Genomic DNA, 9,115 nt, shown 5'->3' with positions numbered 1-9,115 from the left:
ACTGCTCTTCCTGTCTTGGCCAAGATTTAGGATTTATTTCTAATCTCATCCAGAGCACTAAACCACAACCAATATCAGCTGAGACAATGTATTTAACTGCAACTTCTGAAAATTACTGGCAGAGTAAAAGATAATAGCTTGAATAGCACATAGAAAGAGAACTAAATAGTAAGAAAAGTTATCATGTGCTAAAAATGTCTGTCAGAAAAAAGATCAAAGGAGTGTTGTCACTAAAACAGCATGAATTCTACTTGATTGACTGACAGTTGTTAGAGTGAGTAGATAAAATTAACATTAGATTATCTATCTACCTCTACCTATCTATATACCTATCGACCTATATATCTACCTACCTACCTACCTAGTCTATCTATCTATCTATCTATGTACCTACCTGCCTACCTAATCTATCTACCTACCTAATCTATCTATCTAATCTATCTATCTATCTATCTATCTATCTACCTCTATCTATCTATGTACCTACCTACCTACCTAATCTAATCTACCTCCATCTATCTATGTACCTACCTACCTAATCTATCTATCTACCTCTATCTATGTACCTACCTACCTACCTAATCTATCTACCTACTTAATCTATCTATCTACCTACTTAATCTGTCTATCTACCTACCTATCTCCGTATCTATCTATCTACCTATCTACCTACCTACCTAATCTATCTATCTATCTATCTATCTATGTATCTATCTATCTACCTATCTGTCTACCTACCTACCTACCTAATCTATCTATCTATCTATCTATCTATCTATCTATCTATATCTATGTGTTGTATGTCTAGTCACTAAGTGTTGTGCAACTCTCTTGCCACCCCATGGACCATAGCCTGCCAGGCTCCTCTATCCATGGGATTTCCCAGGCAAAAATACTGGAGTGGGTAGGTGCTCCCTTCTCCAGGGGATCTTCCTGACCCAGGTATTGAACCCGTGTCTCCTGCATTGCAGGCAGATTCTTTACCACTGAGCCACCAGGGAAGCCCATATCTATCTATATCATCTATATCTATTAATATATCCATATCTTTATCTATTAGTATATCTATTTCATCTTTATATAGCCCCTTCCAATTCAAAGTTGGGACGATTTGAAAAATACCTTTATGATAGAAATAATACATACTTAGATAATTGGTATTTTTTGCAAACTATGATGGTTAGTTTTATGTGTCAACTTGGCTAGGGAAAGGGTGCCTACTAGCTAGTAAAATGTCTTTTCTGGACGTGTCTGTGAGGGTGTTCCTGGGAGAGATTAGCATTTGAATCAGTGACTGTGTGAAGAAGATCCACCCTCATGAATGTGGGCAGGCATCCTCAGGTTCATTCAGGGCACAAACAGAACAAAGGCAAGGGGTGAATTCTCTCTCTGAGCTGGATGTTCATCTCCTCCTGCCCTCAGATATCAGAGCTCCTGGTTCTTGGACTTTTGGGCACCAGCGGCCATCCAACTCCAGGGCCTTTGGGCTCAGATGGAATTACACCATTGGCTTTCCTGGTTCTCCAGCTTGCACACAGCAGATGGTGGGTTTCTCAGCCTCCATAACTGTGTGAGCCTATGCTTATCGTGAACCTCTTGCATCTCTGTATCCTATGGGTTCTGTTTCACTGAAGGACCATAACATACCATCCAACATGACCTCAGTTGTTTGCCGTGGTATGATATTTGCCAGACATTACATTAATAATCAGGGCTTCCCTGGTGGCTCAGATGGTAAAGAATCTGCTTGTAATGCAGGAGACGGGTTCAATCCTTGGGTCAGGAAGATCCCCTGGAGAAGGAAATGACAACCCACTCCAGTATTCTTTCCTGGAGAATCCCTTGCACAGAAGGGTCTGGTGGGCTACAGTCCATAGGGTTGCAGTCACAAAGAGTCAGACACAACTGACTAACGCACTTTCACTTTCATTGGGATTTTAATTTAATTTTTAAGAAATTTACTATAACTATTGTAGTCAGTCTTTCTAACATCATATTTCATATTTTCAAGTCATATTTATCTTCTTTTAAGAAACATCTTCCTGATTTTCTTCAAAAAAGTCCTGTATATACCTTGTTAAGCTAGTCCCTGGATATTTTATTTTTCTTATCATGAAAAGTTTTAATATTACTAATTGTCACAGCATAGTATTTTTATCACTTATAACTCAAAAATATTAAAGTGAGTTTACCTTTCAGAATATGGATTCAAATTACTACAGATAATAGACTGAAATAAAGTTTTATTTGTATAATTCTTCTAATCTTTGCCTAAAATCAGTGTCTACGCTCTTAAGTTATTGAGTGTGCCATATACAGCATTATTAACCATAGGCACTATGTCATATAGTAGATCTCTAGGACTTATCCATCTTGTATTACTAATACCCTCTACCAATACCTCTCCATTTACTCCTCCCCTGGCTCCTAGCAACCACTCTTCTCTCTGTTTCTATGAGTTTGACTATTTTAGATTCTTCATATAGTGAGATCATGCAGTATTTGTCTTTATGAGTTTGGCTTGTTTTACTCAACATAATATCCTCCAAGTTTATCCATGTTGTCACAAATGGAAAAATATCCTTATTTTAAGGCCAAATAATACCACATTTTGTATACACATCACATTTTCTTTGTCCGTGCATATATTGATAAACACTGAGATTGCTCCCATGTCTTGGCTACTGTGCAGTGACCTTGAGACAGCAGATATCTCTTTGAGATTCTGACTTCAATTCCTTTGGCCATATACCCAGAAGAGGGATTGTTGGATTATACAGTAGTTCTATTTTTAATTTTTTGAGAACCTCTTTTTCACAGTGGTTGTGCCAATTTACATTCCCATCAGCAGTATACATGGGTGCCCTTTTCTCCACACCTTTGCCAACACTTGTCATTTTCTGTTTGTTTGTTTCTGTTTTCTGTAACCATCCCAAATGGCATGAGGTGATATCGCATTGTGATTTAATTTGTATTTCCTTGATAATTAGTTATGTTGAGCACCTTTACATATCTCATGTTAAGTTGTCTTTCAGTTCAGTTCAGTCACTCAGTCATGTCCGACTCTTTGTGACCCCATGGACTGCAGCATGCCAGGCTTCCCTATCCATCACCAACTCCCAGAGTTTGCCCAAACTCATGTGCATTGAAATGGTGATGCCATCCAACCCTCTGGTCCTCTGTCATCCCCTTCTCCTCCCACCTACAATCTTTCCCAACATCAGGATCTTTTCCAATGAGTCAGTTCTTCGCATCAAGTGGCCAAAGTATTGGAGCTTCAACTTCAGCATCAGTCCTTCTAATGAATATTCAGGACTGATTTCCTTTAGGATGGACTAGTTGGATCTCCTTGCAGTCCAAGGGACTTTCAAGAGTCTTCTCCAACACCGCAGTTCAAAAGCATCAATTCTTCAGTGCTCAGCTTTCTTTATAGTCCAACTCTCACATCCATACATGACTACTGGAAAAACGATAGCTTTGACTAGACGGACCTTTATTGGCAAACTAATGTCTCTGCTTTTTTAATGTGCTGTCTAGGTTGGTCATAGCTTTTCTTCCAAGGAGCAAGTATCTTTTAATTTCATGGCTGCAGTCACCATCTGCAGTGATTTGGAGCCCGAGAAAATAAAGTCTCTCACTGTTTCCATTGTTTCCCCATCTATCTGCCATGAAGTGATGGGACTGTATGTCATCATCTTAGTTTCTTGAATGTTGAGTTTTAAGCCAGCTTTTTCCCTCTCCTCTTTCACTTTCATCAAGAGCCTCTTTAGTTCCTCTTTGCTTTCTGCCATAAGGGTGGCGTCATCTGCGTATCTGAGGTGATTGATATTTCTCCTGGCAATCTTGATTGGAGCTTGTTCTTCATCCAGACTGGCATTTGCATGATGTACTCTGCATATAAGTTAAATAAGCAGGGTGACAATATACAGCCTTGACATACTCCTTTTCCTATTTGGAATCACTCCGTTGTTCCATGTCCAGTTCTAACTGTTGCTTCCTGACCTGCATACAGACTTCTCAGGAGGCAGGTAAGGTGGTCTGGTATTCCCATCTGTTGAAGAATGTTTCACAGTTTGTTGTGATTCACACAGTCAAAGTCTTTGATGTAGTCAATAAAGCAGTAGTAGATGTTTTTCTGGAACTCTCTTGCTTTTTCAATGATCCAAAGGATGTTGGCAATTTGATCTCTGATTTCTCTCCCTTTTTGAAATCCAGCTTGTACATCTGGAAGTTCTCTGTTTATGTACTTTTAAAGCCTCATTTGAGGAATTTTGAGCATTACTTTGCTAGCGTGTGAGATGAATGCAACTGTTTGGTAGTCTCAACATTCTTTGGCATTGCCTTTCTTTGGGATTGGAATGAAAACTGACCTTTTCCATTCCTGTGGACATTGCTGAGTTTTCCAAATTTGCTGGCATGTTGGGTGCAGCACTTCAACAGCATCATCTTTTAGGATTTGAAACAGCTCAACTGGAATTTCATCACCTCCACTAGCTTTGTTCGTGGTGATGCTTCCTAAGGCACACTTGACTTCGCACTCCAGGATGTCTGGCTCTAAGTGAGTGATCACACCATTGGGGTTATCTGGGTTATGAAGATCTTTTTTGTATAGCTCTTCTGTGTATTCTTGCTACCTTTTCTTAATATCTTCTGCTTCTGTTAGATCCATACCATTTCTGTTCTTTATTGTGCCCATCTTTGCATGAAATGTTCCCTTGGTATCTCTAATTTTCTTGAAGAGATCTCTAGTTTTTCCCATTCTGTTGTTTTCCTCTATTTCTTTGTATTGATCACTGAGGAAGGCTTTCTTATTTATTCTTGCTATTCATTGGAACTCTGCATTCAGAGCTTTTCTCCTTTGCCTTTAGCTTCTCTTCTTTTATCAGCTGTTTGTAAGGCCTCCTCAGACAACCATTTTGCCTTTTTGCATTTCTTTTTCTTAGGGATAGTCTTGATCCCTGTCTCCTATACAATGTCACAAACCTCCGTCCATAGTTCTTCAGGCACTCTGTTTAATGGGTTTAATCCCTTGAATCTATTTGTCACTTCCACTGTATAATTGTAAAGGATTTGATTCAGGTCATACCTGAATGATCTAGTGGTTTTCCCTACTTTCTTCAATTTAAGTCTGAATTTTGCAATAAGGAGCTGATGATCTGAGCCACAGTCAGCTCCAGGTCTTGTTTTTACTGACTGTATAGAGCTTCTCTATCTTTGGCCACAAAGAATATAATCAATCTGATGATGTCCATGTGTAGAGTCACCTCTTGTGTTGTTGGAAGAGGGTGTTTGCTATGACCAGTGCCGTCTCTTGGCAAAACTTTGTTAGCCTTTGCCCTGCTTCATTTTGTACTCTGAGGCTGAACTTGCTTGTTACTCCAGGCATCTCTTGATTTCCTACGTTTGCATTCTACTCCCCTGTGATGAAAAGGATGTCTTTTTTATGGTGTTAGTTCTAGAAGATATTGTAGGTCTTCATAGAACCATTCAACTTCAGCTTCTTCGGCATTAGTGGTTGGGGCATAGAGTTCGATTACTGTGATAATGAATGGTTTGTCTTGGAAATAAAGAGAGACCATTCTGTTATTTTTGAGATTGCACCCAAGTACTGCATTTCAGACTCTTGTTGACTATGAGGGCTACTCCATTTCTTCTAAGGGATTCTTGCCCATATTAGTAGATGTAATGGTCATTTGAATTAAATTCTCCCATTCCAAACCATTTTAGTTCATTGATCTCTAAAATGTCAATATTCACTCTTGCCATCTCCTGTTTGATCACTTCCAATTTGCCTTGATTCATGGACCTAACATTCGAGGTTCCTATGCAATATTGTTCTTTACAGCATTGGACTTTACTTCCACCACCAGTCACATCCGCAGCTGGGCATTGTTTTCACTTCGTCTCCATCTCTTCACTCTTTCTGGTGTTATTTCTCCACTCTTCTCCAGTGGCATATTGGGCACCTACCGACCTAGGGAGTTCATCCTTCAGTGTCATATCTTTTTGCCTTTTCATACTGTTCATGTGTCTTACTATCTATAAGTGGTCTCACTATAAGTGATCTTACTATCAAGTAAATATCTGAGGTGAGAGGAGACTTTTGGGAAAAATGGACATGTTTACGGCATTGATTGTGATGGCAGTTTCATATGTATATATTAATCTCGAAACTCACCTAGTTGTATGCATTAAATATGTATGACTTTTCAAAGTCAATCATAATTCAATAAAGCAGTTTAATAATAAAATCAGTGTCATCAAGCTGATGGTTGGCTCAATATATCATCCTATTTGCAGTAAGACTGCATTTGCTGCTGTTGTTTAGTTGCTAAGTCATGTCCAACTCTTTATAATACCATGAACTGTAGCTTGCCAGCCTCCTTTGTCTATGGGATTTCCCAGGCAAGAATACTGAAGTGGTTAGCTATTTCCTTCTCCAGGGGATCTTCCAGACCCAGGGATCAAACCTGCATCTCCTGCATTAGCAGGCAGGTCTTTACCACTGAGCTCCCTGGGAAGACTTAATGTAAAAGTGGTCAGCTTCTTTTACATGGTAAACATGCTCTTTGCTTACTCCTTTTTAACCAAAAGTTTCTGCAGTGGACTGAATGTTTATGCTGCTCCTTCCTGACCCTAGATTCTTATGTTGAAATTCTAAACTCTGAATTGATGCTGTTTGAAGGTGGGGCCTTTGGGACGTGATTAGTTCATAAGGGTGGAGCTCTCATAAAGGGGATTAGTGTCCTTGTAAAAGAGGCTGCACAGAGATTCCCAACCCTTTTCACCACATGAGGACATAGCTAAACAGTGCTCTCTATGAATGAGGAAAAAGGTCTCACCAGACATCAAAGCTACCAGTATCTTGGAGTTCTTAGCCCCCAGAACTGTGAAAAATGTCTGCTGTTCATTAGCCACCCAGTTTATGGTATATTTGTCATAGTAGCCTGAATGACTATTCAATTACTTATTTATTTACTTATCTATTTATTATTGAAGTAACAATGACCTGCAACATTATGTTAGTTCCAGGTGTACAACACAGTGAGTCCATATTTCTATACATTGCAAAGTGAGCACCATGTCTATATACCATCTGTGACTATAAAAAATTATTGCAATATTACTTACTGTATTTCCCATGTTGTACCTGTCATCCCCATGATTCACTTATGTTATAACTGAAAGCCACAGCTATTTCACTTATCTCCCCACCCCCCTGCCCTCTGGCAACAACCTATTCGTTCTCTATATCTGTGAGTCTGTTTCTGTTTATTTTTCATTTGTTTTTGGTTTAGATTTCACATATAAGTTGGACCATAAAGAAGGCTGAGCACCAAAGAACTGATGCTTTTGAACAGTGGTGCTGGAGAAGATTCTTGAGAATCATTTGGACAGCAAGAAGATCAAATCAGTCCATCCTAAAGGAAATCAACACTGAATATTCATTGGAAGGACTGATGCTGAAGCTGAAGCTCCAATCCTTTGGTCACCTGACTCATTGGAAAAGACCCTGATGCTGGGAAAGATTGAGGGCAGGAGGAGAAGGGGACAACAGAGGATGAGATGATTGGATGGTATCATCGACTCAATGGACGTGAGTTAGAGCAAACTCTGGGAGATGGTGAAGGACAGGGAGGCCTGGTGTGCTGTAGTCCGTGGGGTCACAGAGTTGGACAGACTGAGGGACTGAGCAACAGCAACCACATATAAGTGATTATACACTATTTGTCTTTCTCTATTTGACTTAACTTAGCACAATACCCTCTATGTCCATTCATGTTGTCAAAAATGATGAGACTTCATTCCTTTTTATTCTGAATAATATTCCATTTTATATAAATATGCGCTATGATTTCTTTATCCATTCATCTATCAGTGGACATTGATGTTGCTTCCACATCTTGGCAATTGTAGGTAATGCTGCAGTGAACATAGAGATGCGGTCATCTTTTCTAATTGGTGTTTTTATTTTCTTTTGAAAAATACTCAGAAGTGGAGTAATATGACAGTTTTATTTTTAATTTTTAAAAGAACCTCCATACTGTTTTCCACAGTGGCTGTACCAATTCACAGTTTAGTGTACTAGGATTCTCTCTTCTCCACATTCTCGCCAACACTTGTTATCTTTTTGATACTTGTCATTCTGACAGGTGTGAGTGAGGTGATATCTCATGGTTTTTATTTATATTTCCCTGATGACTAGGAATGCTGAGCATCTTTTCATGTGTCTGTTGGCCATTTTTAATACCTTCTTTGGAAAAACACCGATTCAGGTCCTCAGCTCATTTTTTATTCAGATTGTTTGCTTTTTCAGTGTTGAGTTGTATGTTTGCATATTTTAGTTCTTAACCCATTAACGCCATGACCACTTTTGATCCTTTTGTTTAAAGAGTTCATATATATCTACTTCTTTTCAAACACTCTTGTTTACAGCTATGTATTTTTCTAAGGGGCCAATTCTGATGTGTTATAGAAAGCAAATACAACCAGATGCTTCTTTCTTTCTTCACTTGAGACTGAGTATTTCAACATTGGAATGACTAAAATATAATCAGTGCTCAGGAGACTGGATTGTAAACAGATCTCTAGCTGGCTATCAAGGAGCACTTAATTGACAAAAACTATGCAAAACGTATCAATATTTAACCACAGACACTTGCTTCTTGGCTTCCCTCAATGGCATCAACCTCCCATCACTGTCTGGGGGCCAGCAGTGGTACTGGAGCAGGTAACATATGTTCCTCTCATCCCGTAACAACCTGTATATAATCAAGTCACTGACAGGCGTTTATTCCCAGAACACAAAGAGTGACGCATAAAAACTTTTTTTTATATATTTTTTATTTCAACTGAATAATTTAAAGCCACTCATGACTCAAAGCACTTCCCAGTGTTAAAATATAAAATCAGAGAGAATTCAGAATTCTGCTGGTGCAGAGCTGCATAAAACCTTGTGCTTGTCTCGTGAATGTGCCCACTGATATTATCTGTGTTCAAAGTCAGCTTATTAAATATTATTTTGCTCTTTAGAGTCCAGGTGGAATGGAGAACTTTCGGACTGGTAATTGGGTGACCCTACCCAGCAACGTGACCTTGGAGAACTCACTTCCCT

The sequence above is a fragment of the Giraffa tippelskirchi genome, chromosome 8, assembly GCF_054371585.1.
Source record: "Giraffa tippelskirchi isolate mGirTip1 chromosome 8, T2T-mGirTip1v1.2.pri, whole genome shotgun sequence".
Lineage (NCBI taxonomy): Eukaryota > Metazoa > Chordata > Mammalia > Artiodactyla > Giraffidae > Giraffa > Giraffa tippelskirchi.
Note: the sequence above shows the minus strand (reverse complement) of the source record.